The following is a 12,104-nucleotide window of genomic DNA, read 5'->3' on the forward strand; positions in this document are numbered from 1 at the left end:
CAGCAGTTAAAATTGCACTTTTGCTCAAAGTGCTTGTGGATGCGTTATGGTGCATACCGACTGAGACATTTTAGCAATCTTATTGGTTCATTACAAGCCACGCTGTTCAAATTTGGATGTAACAAACTTGAGTATGACTTCAAATTGTGTGTACGTAGACTGTACAATGATAACACCTACTGAATATTATGCTTTGTCTTTGTGTGTCATCATGGGAAAGTGTGGCCCTGGAGACACACACTGTAGTTGGAACTACAACAGAGGATGTTTTTCCCAATATTCTTATCTACCCTCCGATCCTGTTGGTGGCAGTAATGGACCACAACTTTTTTTGCTAACTGCTTTAGAAACTCAACGAATTGAGGAAGAGAACAAGAAAAAGGGAAAAAGAGAAACTAAAATGTGCAACGGCTTTATGAAAATATGAGAACGGAGAGAGTTCGATGCAATTTTGCTTTTTTTGCACTGTTTCAAAGAAGAATCATATAAATGTAAAATGACAAGCTACTGCCTTATCCGAACACGCCCAGTGGTCGCATTTTCCATGTGTAAAGTTTGCGTGGTTACAACAGCGCACGAAAACTACCTTCCGTTGTTGGCAGGATTCGAACCTGCGCGGGGAGACCCCAATGGATTTCTAGTCCATCGCCTTAACCACTCGGCCACAACAACTGCACACGGTTCCAGCATTTTTGTGAGCACCTGCATTAGGCAACAGTTACACATCTTGATCATATGAAGATGTCTGAAAGGAAATCCAAGAGTTTGGAACTAAAGAGCCGCTGCGATGGCCGGGAATCGAACCCGGGTCAACTGCTTGGAAGGCAGCTATGCTCGCCACTATACCACCATCGCTTGGAAGACAGGGAATTTTCATGGAATTTTTGTGGTGAGTAAGCACTTTACATCATTGGAGGAATTTGACATTGAACTTGTGAAGTAGCAGTTAAGCTGTACTGTGGTGCATCAAAGCTACAGAGTGATTGAGTTAAACACTGTTGAGTGTCACTTTTGTGTATATCAGGGCAGCTACGGAAAACCTGAGTTCCGTACGCTCTGTCATGTGAGTTTGATGATTTTTATTCTTCATTTACCTGCCACATGTTTGACACGTGTCTGTCGTTTGTCAAAACAAAGTGGTGTGGAGTGTGGAAGAACTTCAAATCAGTTTTATTTGATAAAAATGCTTGTGAGAGCTCACATGTGGCTTTGACTTGCAACTGAATCTTTAGACTCTGTTGTAAGATTACCATCACCATTCTATCCTTCATCCAGGAAACAGAGAGATACCATTTTTCGTCCACGAGAGCTAGTTAAATGTCTTCGTTGTTTCTCTTGTGAACTTCCCATCCTAAGAACAGCTTGTTAAGTCGAGGAGAGAGTGTGTGTACTATATTGTCCGAGTCTTAGTGGACAACTGCGCACGATTGTTTTTCTTCCATTCAGCTGTCAGCAGGATTTGAACCTGCACAAGGAGACTCCAACAGACTTCTTGACTTCAATGTTTTCAACTTAAAGATGTTGGAGATGCCGGGGATTGAACCCGGGGCCTCATACATGCAAAGCATGCGCTCTACCACTGAGCTACATCCCCTGTATGTGCCATCGACTTTTTGTCAGCACAGGGGTTCAGTGGGGCTGCAGCAGTTAAAATTGCACTTTTGCTCAAAGTGCTTGTGGCTGCATTATGGTACATACCGACTGAGACATTTTAGCAATCTTATTGGTTCATTACAAGGCACGCTGTGCAACGTGGATGTAACAAACTTGAGTATGACTTCAAATTGTTTGTACGTAGACTGTACAATGATAACACCTACTGAATAGTATGCTTTGTCTTTGTGTGTCATCATGGGAAAGTGTGGCCCTGGAGACACACACTGTAGCCGGAACTACAACAGAGGATGTTTTTCCAAATATTCTTATCTACCCTCCGATCCTGTTGGTGGCAGTAATGGACCACAACTTTTTTGCTAACTGCTTTAGAAACGCAACGAATTGAGGAAGAGAACAAGAAAAAGGGAAAAAGAGAAACTAAAATGTGCAACGGCTTAATGAAAATATGAGAACGGAGACAGTTCGATGCAATTTGGCTTTTTTTGTACTGTTTCAAAGAAGAATCATATAAATGTAAAATGACAACCCAATGCGTTATGTGGACGAGCCCGGTGAGTGCACCTTCCGTGTGTAAAGTTTGTGTGGTTACAAATTTTTGTGTGCACAGGGAAGTCAAGGAACGGGTGTGAAGACCCACTGGACATGTCTGACTTTGAACCCCTTCGAACATGCAAAGCATGCGCTCTACCATTGTAGAGCCCCAACTACAACAGCGCACGAAAACTACCTTCCGTTGTTGGCAGGATTCGAACCTGCGCGGGGAGACCCCAATGGATTTCTAGTCCATCGCCTTAACCACTCGGCCACAACAACTGCACACGGTTCCTGCGTTTTTGTGAGCACCTGCATTAGGCAACAGTTACACATCTTGATCATAGAAGATGTCTGAAAGGAAATCCAAGAGTTTGGAACTAAAGAGCCGCTGCGATGGCCGGGAATCGAACCCGGGTCAACTGCTTGGAAGGCAGCTATGCTCGCCACTATACCACCATCGCTTGGAAGACAGGGAATTTTCATGGAATTTTTCTGGTGAGTAAGCACTTTACATCATTGGAGGAATTTGACATTGAACTTGTGAAGTAGCAGTTAAGCTGTACTGTGGTGCATCAAAGCTACAGAGTGATTGAGTTAAACGCTGTTGAGTGTCACTTTTGTGTATATCAGGGCAGCTACGGAAAACCTGAGTTCCGTAAGCTCTGTCATGTGAGTTTGATGATTTTTATTCTTCATTTACTTGCCACATGTTTGACACATGACTGTCGTTTGTCAATACAAAGTCGTGTGGAGTGTGGAAGAACTTCAAATCAGTCTTATTTGATAAAAATGCTTGTGAGAGCTCACATGTGGATTTGACTTGCAACTGAATCTTTAGACTCTGTTGTAAGATTACCATCACCGTTCTATCCTTCATCCAGGAAACAGAGAGATACCATTTTTCGTCCACGAGATCTAGTTAAATGTCTTCGTTGTTTCTCTTGTGAAGTTCCCATCCTAAGAACAGCTTGTTAAGTCGAGGAGAGACTGTGTGTACTATATTGTCCAAGTCTTAGTTAGAGGACAACTGCGCACGATTGTTTTTCTTCCATTCAGCTGTCAGCAGGATTTGAACCTGCACAAGGAGATTCCAACAGACTTCTTGTCTTGAACACGTTCTGTTGTCAGCAGGATTTGAACCTGCACAAGGAGACTCCAACAGACTTCTTGACTTCAGTGTTTTCAACTTAAAGATGTTGGAGATGCCGGGGATTGAACCCGGGGCCTCATACATGCAAAGCATGCGCTCTACCACTGAGCTACATCCCCTGTATGTGCCATCGACTTTTTGTCAGCACAGCGGTTCAGTGAGGCTGCAGCAGTTAAAATTGCACTTTTGCTCAAAGTGCTTGTGGCTGCATTATGGTACATACCGACTGAGACATTTTAGCAATCTTATTGGTTCATTACAAGCCACGCTGTGCAACGTGGATGTAACAAACTTGAGTATGACTTCAAATTGTTTGTACGTAGACTGTACAATGATAACACCTACTGAATAGTATGCTTTGTCTTTGTGTGTCATCATGGGAAAGTGTGGCCCTGGAGACACACACTGTAGCCGGAACTACAACAGAGGATGTTTTTCCAAATATTCTTATCTACCCTCCGATCCTGTTGGTGGCAGTAATGGACCACAACTTTCTTTGCTAACTGCTTTAGAAACGCAACGAATTGAGGAAGAGAACAAGAAAAAGGGAAAAAGAGAAACTAAAATGTGCAACGGCTTAATGAAAATATGAGAACGGAGACAGTTCGATGCAATTTGGCTTTTTTTGTACTGTTTCAAAGAAGAATCATATAAATGTAAAATGACAACCCAATGCGTTATGTGGACGAGCCCGGTGAGTGCACCTTCCGTGTGTAAAGTTTGTGTGGTTACAAATTTTTGTGTGCACAGGGAAGTCAAGGAACGGGTGTGAAGACCCACTGGACATGTCTGACTTTGAACCCCTTCGAACATGCAAAGCATGCGCTCTACCATTGTAGAGCCCCAACTACAACAGCGCACGAAAACTACCTTCCGTTGTTGGCAGGATTCGAACCTGCGCGGGGAGACCCCAATGGATTTCTAGTCCATCGCCTTAACCACTCGGCCACAACAACTGCACACGGTTCCTGCCTTTTTGTGAGCACCTGCATTAGGCAACAGTTACACATCTTGATCATAGAAGATGTCTGAAAGGAAATCCAAGAGTTTGGAACTAAAGAGCCGCTGCGATGGCCGGGAATCGAACCCGGGTCAACTGCTTGGAAGGCAGCTATGCTCGCCACTATACCACCATCGCTTGGAAGACAGGGAATTTTCATGGAATTTTTCTGGTGAGTAAGCACTTTACATCATTGGAGGAATTTGACATTGAACTTGTGAAGTAGCAGTTAAGCTGTACCGTGGTGCATCAAAGCTACAGAGTGATTGAGTTAAACACTGTTGAGTGTCACTTTTGTGTATATCAGGGCAGCTACGGAAAACCTGAGTTCCGTACGCTCTGTCATGTGAGTTTGATGATTTTTATTCTTCATTTACCTGCCACATGTTTGACACGTGTCTGTCGTTTGTCAAAACAAAGTGGTGTGGAGTGTGGAAGAACTTCAAATCAGTTTTATTTGATAAAAATGCATGTGAGAGCTCACATGTGGCTTTGACTTGCAACTGAATCTTTAGACTCTGTTGTAAGATTACCATTACCATTCTATCCTTCATCCAGGAAACAGAGAGATACCATTTTTCGTCCAGGAGAGCTAGTTAGACGTCGTCGCTGTTTCTCTTGTGCACTTCCCATCCTAAGAACAGCTTGTTAAGTCGAGGAGAGACTGTGTGTACTATATTGTCCGAGTCTTAGTTAGTGGACAACTGCGCACGATTGTTTTTCTTCCATTCTGCTGTCAGCAGGATTTGAACCTGCACAAGGAGACTCCAACAGACTTCTTGACTTCAGTGTTTTCAACTTAAAGATGTTGGAGATGCCGGGGATTGAACCCGGGGCCTCATACATGCAAAGCATGCGCTCTACCACTGAGCTACATCCCCTGTATGTGCCATCGACTTTTTGTCAGCACAGGGGTTCAGTGGGGCTGCAGCAGTTAAAATTGCACTTTTGCTCAAAGTGCTTGTGGCTGCATTATGGTACATACCGACTGAGACATTTTAGCAATCTTATTGGTTCATTACAAGGCACGCTGTGCAACGTGGATGTAACAAACTTGAGTATGACTTCAAATTGTTTGTACGTAGACTGTACAATGATAACACCTACTGAATAGTATGCTTTGTCTTTGTGTGTCATCATGGGAAAGTGTGGCCCTGGAGACACACACTGTAGCCGGAACTACAACAGAGGATGTTTTTCCAAATATTCTTATCTACCCTCCGATCCTGTTGGTGGCAGTAATGGACCACAACTTTTTTTGCTAACTGCTTTAGAAACGCAACGAATTGAGGAAGAGAACAAGAAAAAGGGAAAAAGAGAAACTAAAATGTGCAACGGCTTAATGAAAATATGAGAACGGAGACAGTTCGATGCAATTTGGCTTTTTTTGTACTGTTTCAAAGAAGAATCATATAAATGTAAAATGACAACCCAATGCGTTATGTGGACAAGCCCGGTGGGTGCACCTTCCGTTTGTAAAGTTTGTGTGGTTACAAATTTTTGTGTGCACAGGGAAGTCCAGGAACAGGTGTGAAGACCCACTGGACATGTCTGACTTTGAACCTCCTCGAACATGCAAAGCATGCGCTCTACCATTGTAGAGCCCCAACTACAGCAGTGCACGAAAACTAACTTCCGTTGTTGGCAGGATTCGAACCTGCGCGGGGAGACCCCAATGGATTTCTAGTCCATCGCCTTAACCACTCGGCCACAACAACTGCACACGGTTCCTGTGTTTTTGTGAGCACCTGCATTAGGCAACAGTTACCCATCTTGATCATAGAAGATGTCTGAAAGGAAATCCAAGAGTTTGGAACTAAAGAGCCGCTGCGATGGCCGGGAATCGAACCCGGGTCAACTGCTTGGAAGGAAGCTATGCTCGCCACTATACCACCATCGCTTGGAAGACGGAATTTTCATGGAATTTTTCTGGTGAGTAAACACTTTACATCATTGGAGAAATTTGACATTGAACTTGTGAAGTAGCAGTTAAGCTGTACCGTGGTGCATCAAAGCTACAGAGTGATTGAGTTAAACACAGTTGAGTGTCACTTTTGTGTATATCAGGGCAGCTACGGAAAACCTGAGTTCCGTACGCTCTGTCATGTGAGTTTGATGATTTTTATTCTTCATTTACCTGCCACATGTTTGACACGTGTCTGTCGTTTGTCAAAACAAAGTGGTGTGGAGTGTGGAAGAACTTCAAATCAGTCTTATTTGATAAAAATGCTTGTGAGAGCTCACATGTGGCTTTGACTTGCAACTGAATCTTTAGACCCTGTTGTAAAATTACCATTACCGTTTTACCGTTCCTCCAAGAAACAAAGATATACTATTTTTCGTCCACACGGAGTAAAGCTAGTTAAACTCTCTTGATTTTTTGAAACTTCAATCGCTCGAGAACTGCTTATGAAGACTAGAAGAAAACATGTGTTTTATATTGTCCAACTCTTAGTTAGTGGACAACTGAGCACAATTGATCTCCTTCCATTCCATTGTCAGCAGAGCTTGAACCTGCACAAGGAGACTCCAACAGACCTCTTATTTTCAATGTTTTCAACATAAAGATGTTGGAGATGCCGGGGATTGAACCCGGGGCCTCATACATGCAAAGCATGCGCTCTACCACTGAGCTACATCCCCTGTATGTGCCATTGACTTTTTGGGTTACACTAAATTGTTGCACTTAATGCTTCCTTTTCAATTAATTTAAAATATATAACAATACTCATTAATTACTGGAATCACGGTTTAGCTTAAATTGTCTTCTAAAAATAATTTTGCGCATATTATCCACACTGACTGAAACTGACCCTTCTGCCCAAACACCAACAGTAGGTCCTCAGTGATAATAATAATAATAATAATAATAAAATAATAATAATAATAATAATGATGCGATTAATTCCTGTTTTTATAATAATTAGCAATTATTTACATTATACATTTGATTTAAATGAACAACCTACAAATATTTACGAAAAAATCCACACAAAGTCTCAGTGGTGAATACTTCAATTAGCTTGTTTTTGTAAGATTAACAGGCTGAAGATATTCAGTTAACATATCTGACCAGGAAATTCACATATTTGAACATTCTGCATATTAAAGTTTAAAAATGACTGAAACAAGGAATAATTTTCAAAATAGTTATTTAGCCTGATCTATAGTCTATAATTTAAGACTACAATATTTTCAGCTAAAAAGTACTAGTTATAATTACGAGTAGGCCTACTACGAATAACAGCAACAATAACAATAAAAATAATAATAGTAAAGACAATATTTTATTATTAACGAATAATATCGGATAATATTTTCCTAATTCAAGGTGACAGGTTTCACAGGTTGTCATGGCGATGAGGAGTGACATGTTCAGCTTCTGCTATAAAAACAGATCCCACAATTCTGGTCTCATTCTGCACCTGAGCGCTGATTGACAGGAGCTGAGCTTTTCTACTGTTGAAAACATCTGTGATAAAGTGCTAACATCTGGAAGTGAAAAGCAGCTGTTGCAGTGAGGAGCACATGGCTTCCTATTGTTTCATCCATGAGAAACACCTGCTGACTCTCAGCATCTTCAGTCTGGATGACCGCTATGGTAAAACACAGTAGCCCACAGCTGACTGACACACCTTTGCTCTGTGACATTATTAAATGGAGCATAACAAACTACTTCTGATAGGAAGGACTGTGAGCAGAGTCATCTCCCCTGTGTACCGCTCTGACAGCACCGAGCTGACAAACCGCTGGAGAGTGAGCGACTACAGAGCAGACGGACACATCATCATGTCAGTCCTCTGTCGGTTCACTGGAGATTCTCTGCAGAGTGCAGAGAAGAAGAAGAGGAAGGCCTCTGAGGAAGACAGCGGCAGCAGCAGCAGCAGTCTGTGTCGGCCAAAGAAACGCCTCAGAGGGTGATGAGATGGTCCAGTAGTTCTCATGAACAAACCAGGACATCCAGCAGTTCCTGGAGGACCTGCAGACTCCAGCCTCTTTGGTTCTTTGATGGTTCTGGACCTGCTGCAGCTTTTGGTCTGTCCCTTCAACACTGACATGGTTCAGTCCATTTTGGACTCACAGGCCTGAACTGATGCCTTGAAAATGAGACTGACCATGTTTGTGTCCTGCGTCTGGCAGGTCATTAAAGGGATTATTTTGACTCCTCAGAGCCGGCCTGAGCGTCTGGCAGGGCTGGTGAGGCCCCTGGTAGCGTCTTGCACCGGGGCCCATGGACATGCTGCACCATATCTAACATATGGTGGACTGAGGAGTGAACATTGTACATATGTAAGTAGTTTGTTCATCATGGATGTGGAGCTTTGATTGCTGTAATTATTAACTGTTATTCCTTCTTGTCTTCCAGTTGTCTCTTTCAATGAGGAGAATCAACAGGTCTTTGGTTTGTATCATTGATAAAAGTAATATGAAATAATTCACTATTGTCTCCTCCTTACCACCATTTTCCTTTTAGAGAGAAGAGGAAACAAGTCCAGACCAGGAGGAAGCAAGAGATGAGGAAAGGAGACAGTGTGCAAAGTGAATCATGTCATCAACGAAGATACGTGTACATTCTCATGGAATTATCAGAATTTCTGTGCTGATCAATACTTCTTCTGTTTACTTCTTTGAGCTTATTAACTGTTATTATATTTCTGCCATTTGTCTTTTAGAGAAAGAGAAGAGCAGCTGAGAGGAGACAAGGAGAAGGAGACATGACTGAAAGCCTTCTCATTAAAAAGATAGATAAAAGTAATAATACATTTATCCTAAGTTATTATCACAATTATTCCACAGTGAAATAATTCTCCTGGTTGATGAAGTTGTTTAACAACTGTTGTCTCCACCTGTTTGTCATTTGTCTTTTAGAAAAAAGAAGAAACAAGTCCAGACCAGGAGGAGACGAGAGGAAACACAATGCTCTGTGTACCCTCTCATTCACAAAGTTAAGAATATGTTTATTATTTGTCATTATGAGATTTCATATAATGATTAAATGCTGCTCCGCTGAAGTTGTTCATTGTCTACACAGAGAGGAGAGGATGAGAGCACAGGGTGACCACACACTGTGAACTTCCACATTGTAAGAGGTAAGTGTTCATTTATTCTATGATATGATGAGAGGTGAGAGTTTCAATATTCATCAGTTGTTCTTCTGCTCAGCTCACTGCTGAAGTTTCTGTTGTTCCCTCTGAATCTGTCCTTTGTCTGTTAGAGAGAGAGGAGATGAAACAAGGAGAGAGGAAAGGAGACACATGCACTTGTGAACTCTCTTATTTACAAAAGTAAATATATAAGAAAGTAAATATTTATAATATTTTTTCATTTAGTTAATATCATAGTTTCTGTTCTTATACATGTTTGCTGAAGGAATTAACAGTTATTAACCTGATCTGCTGTTTGTCTTTTAGAAAGAAAAGAGGAGAGTTGACTCTGTGGCTCCAGTGAGGACAAGCAGCTCCAGATGTGTCCTGAAATGCAGCAGCAGCAGCAGCAGCAGCAGCAGCAGCATCACAGACAGTCTGTTGTCCTGAAGATCCTCCTGTCCGTCATCACACACACATCCAGCTGGAGCACAAGTCATGTTTTACACCATCACAAAGTTCTTTAAACATCTTTGGGTGAATTTAATTATCTTTGTTCATTTCCTTTAACAATGACAATGACAGTTTGAGACCCCAATCAACACTGAATGAATGTTTCTCACAGCTGTTGTCTGTGTAAACACACCTGAACATCCTTCATGTTTTTGTTCCAGCTGCATTTTGTCTTGAATAAACTGGTTTTCACATGACATTACAGTTTGTGTTCGTATTGAACCTCAGCACATGAGGAAAATCAGTGAGACACTGTGCATTTTAACTACAGTGTGTTTGTGATGATCTGTTCATCTGGATTAACCAGACATATATAAGTATAAAAGCTTAATGTTACAACTCAGTGTCACATGTAAAGTTAGTTGATACAATACTGTTTCACTGGGGAAGTCATGAATAGTGATCTCTTCAACTGTAATACTGCTGAGTGATTTAAAAATACTATGAATGCTATAAATGGCTATGAATTATATATGAAGATTTTGTATTTTCATTTTAAATTGCACAATAAAGTGCCAATTTATCTCTGAGTCAGTTAAAACACATGAAGACTTTCAGAAGAGGGGAGCACAGTTAAAGGGATCGTTGTTGACAGGATTCGAACCTGTGTGGGGAAACCCCAATGGATTTCAAGTCCATCGCCTTAACCGCTCGGCCACAACAACTTAACAAACAAACCTCTTAGGTGTCAAAAAGATTTACAGCCCAAAAAATGTAACTGTGAGAATATTCAAAATATGCACAGATATCATTATATTGATTCAGCTGCTCTCTGACAGGTCACATGTGAACATGGTCACTGGCTTACTACAGTCTGGTCTCATACTGTGAAAAACATGGTGATACCAGATGTTTTCACTGAGCTTTAATCCACTTCAGCAAGAAGCCATGTGAGAGTAAAACTCCTGAACACCAGCTGCTGCTGGGAAACAATCACAAACTGTTTGTCGTGAAATATTCAAGTTTTGAAATAGTGTTTTATTAGAGTAAAAGGTGGCAGCTCCTCTGTCTATGATCAGAGACACATCAAAATGTGTGACAGAAACAGCAGGTCATAGTTCTTTCGGTAACACTGAGGGTTTCCTACATGGAGCTGGTTTAAGAGTCAACACAGAGACACAACATCCTCACCTTGTCAGCAGGATTCTGTATGCTGTAATATCATCATTTTGACAGTTTTACCTCAATCATTCAGAAATTTCTACATGGAGGATAAACCTCATTTGAGTAGTTACATCTTTGCTGCTTAATTTCCCTCCATTTTTGAACAGTTTCCATCTTTAGATTAAGTTCTAACAATAATGGTATAACTCTTCTCTGAAAAAACCTAAAACATTCCATTTATAAGATTGTACCGTCATCAGAGTAAAAACACACAGGATTAGTCTGTGCTCAGACAGAGAACGGGCCGCCTCAACCAAGTTCTCAGACTGAAAATAGTCTGTTTTTGTGACCTCAACCACCTCACATCACACCGCTTGTTAGAGAAGCCAACTTCCTCGTTGTCGGCAGGATTCGAACCTGCGCGGGGACACCCCAATGGATTTCGAGTCCATCGCCTTAACCTCTCGGCCACGACAACTTGACGAGCACACAGAAAATCTCAGAATTGTGCAGAATTTCCCTTTTTTCTTTACATAAACATCATACATAAAAGGACTTGACTATAAATTATGTTGACTGAAACACATCCATCAGGTATAACTAGTTCCAGAAAATATCCTTGTCCCAGCAGTTTGGGTAGTGCATTTGTAACTGTGGTGTCTTCAAACAAATGTTACCAAACTTGAATAACAGTCACTACTCACCTCCTACAGGACAAGTTTATTCAGTAACAGCAGAGAAGCTTCTAAAGATCCAATACAGAGACAAATTCAGTCCACCTCACCCTCTCTGGGTTTTCAGAGAAGCATGATGAGGAGTCGAGCATTTCAACTGCGAAAACAACAGGATTCAAACCTGCACAGAAACAGGTAGCCTAAACAGAGCTGGGTGATTCCCACACACATATTCCAGGTCAAAAGATCATTCATACGTCTTTCATACATGAAGCACACTGGGAAAAATACAACACAGTTGCATAATGCAAGTATTGACTCACTTACAAACTGGCAACCTTTTATTATACAGACCATCATATACCAAAACATGCCAACCCTATTAAAGCAAATAGTAAATAAAGCAAATAAAGAAGTTTGCACATATA

General features: G+C 41.3%; 14 non-coding genes across 14 annotated transcripts; all 14 read right to left on the minus strand.

Annotated features, from left to right (window-relative positions):
- Positions 1-590: 590 nt before the first annotated feature.
- Positions 591-672, minus strand: trnas-aga. Its single transcript has one exon. It is a non-coding gene; the product is annotated as a tRNA-Ser (tRNA).
- A 111-nt stretch (positions 673-783) lies between these two features.
- On the minus strand, positions 784-855 carry trnag-ucc. Its single transcript has one exon. It is a non-coding gene; the product is annotated as a tRNA-Gly (tRNA).
- Positions 856-1,522: 667 nt separating this feature from the next.
- On the minus strand, positions 1,523-1,594 carry trnaa-ugc. Its single transcript has one exon. It is a non-coding gene; the product is annotated as a tRNA-Ala (tRNA).
- A 754-nt stretch (positions 1,595-2,348) lies between these two features.
- On the minus strand, positions 2,349-2,430 carry trnas-aga. The gene has a single exon. It is a non-coding gene; the product is annotated as a tRNA-Ser (tRNA).
- Positions 2,431-2,540: 110 nt separating this feature from the next.
- On the minus strand, positions 2,541-2,612 carry trnag-ucc. Its single transcript has one exon. It is a non-coding gene; the product is annotated as a tRNA-Gly (tRNA).
- Positions 2,613-3,348: 736 nt separating this feature from the next.
- trnaa-ugc lies at positions 3,349-3,420 on the minus strand. Its single transcript has one exon. It is a non-coding gene; the product is annotated as a tRNA-Ala (tRNA).
- A 755-nt stretch (positions 3,421-4,175) lies between these two features.
- Positions 4,176-4,257, minus strand: trnas-aga. The gene has a single exon. It is a non-coding gene; the product is annotated as a tRNA-Ser (tRNA).
- A 110-nt stretch (positions 4,258-4,367) lies between these two features.
- Positions 4,368-4,439, minus strand: trnag-ucc. The gene has a single exon. It is a non-coding gene; the product is annotated as a tRNA-Gly (tRNA).
- Positions 4,440-5,110: 671 nt separating this feature from the next.
- On the minus strand, positions 5,111-5,182 carry trnaa-ugc. The gene has a single exon. It is a non-coding gene; the product is annotated as a tRNA-Ala (tRNA).
- Positions 5,183-5,937: 755 nt separating this feature from the next.
- trnas-aga lies at positions 5,938-6,019 on the minus strand. The gene has a single exon. It is a non-coding gene; the product is annotated as a tRNA-Ser (tRNA).
- Positions 6,020-6,129: 110 nt separating this feature from the next.
- On the minus strand, positions 6,130-6,201 carry trnag-ucc. The gene has a single exon. It is a non-coding gene; the product is annotated as a tRNA-Gly (tRNA).
- A 671-nt stretch (positions 6,202-6,872) lies between these two features.
- trnaa-ugc lies at positions 6,873-6,944 on the minus strand. Its single transcript has one exon. It is a non-coding gene; the product is annotated as a tRNA-Ala (tRNA).
- Positions 6,945-10,481: 3,537 nt separating this feature from the next.
- On the minus strand, positions 10,482-10,563 carry trnas-uga. The gene has a single exon. It is a non-coding gene; the product is annotated as a tRNA-Ser (tRNA).
- Positions 10,564-11,398: 835 nt separating this feature from the next.
- trnas-cga lies at positions 11,399-11,480 on the minus strand. Its single transcript has one exon. It is a non-coding gene; the product is annotated as a tRNA-Ser (tRNA).
- Positions 11,481-12,104: the final 624 nt, after the last annotated feature.

The sequence above is a fragment of the Seriola dumerili genome, unplaced genomic scaffold (assembly GCF_002260705.1).
Source record: "Seriola dumerili isolate Sdu_G_001 unplaced genomic scaffold, Sdu_1.0 BDQW01000216.1, whole genome shotgun sequence".
Classification (NCBI taxonomy): domain Eukaryota; kingdom Metazoa; phylum Chordata; class Actinopteri; order Carangiformes; family Carangidae; genus Seriola; species Seriola dumerili.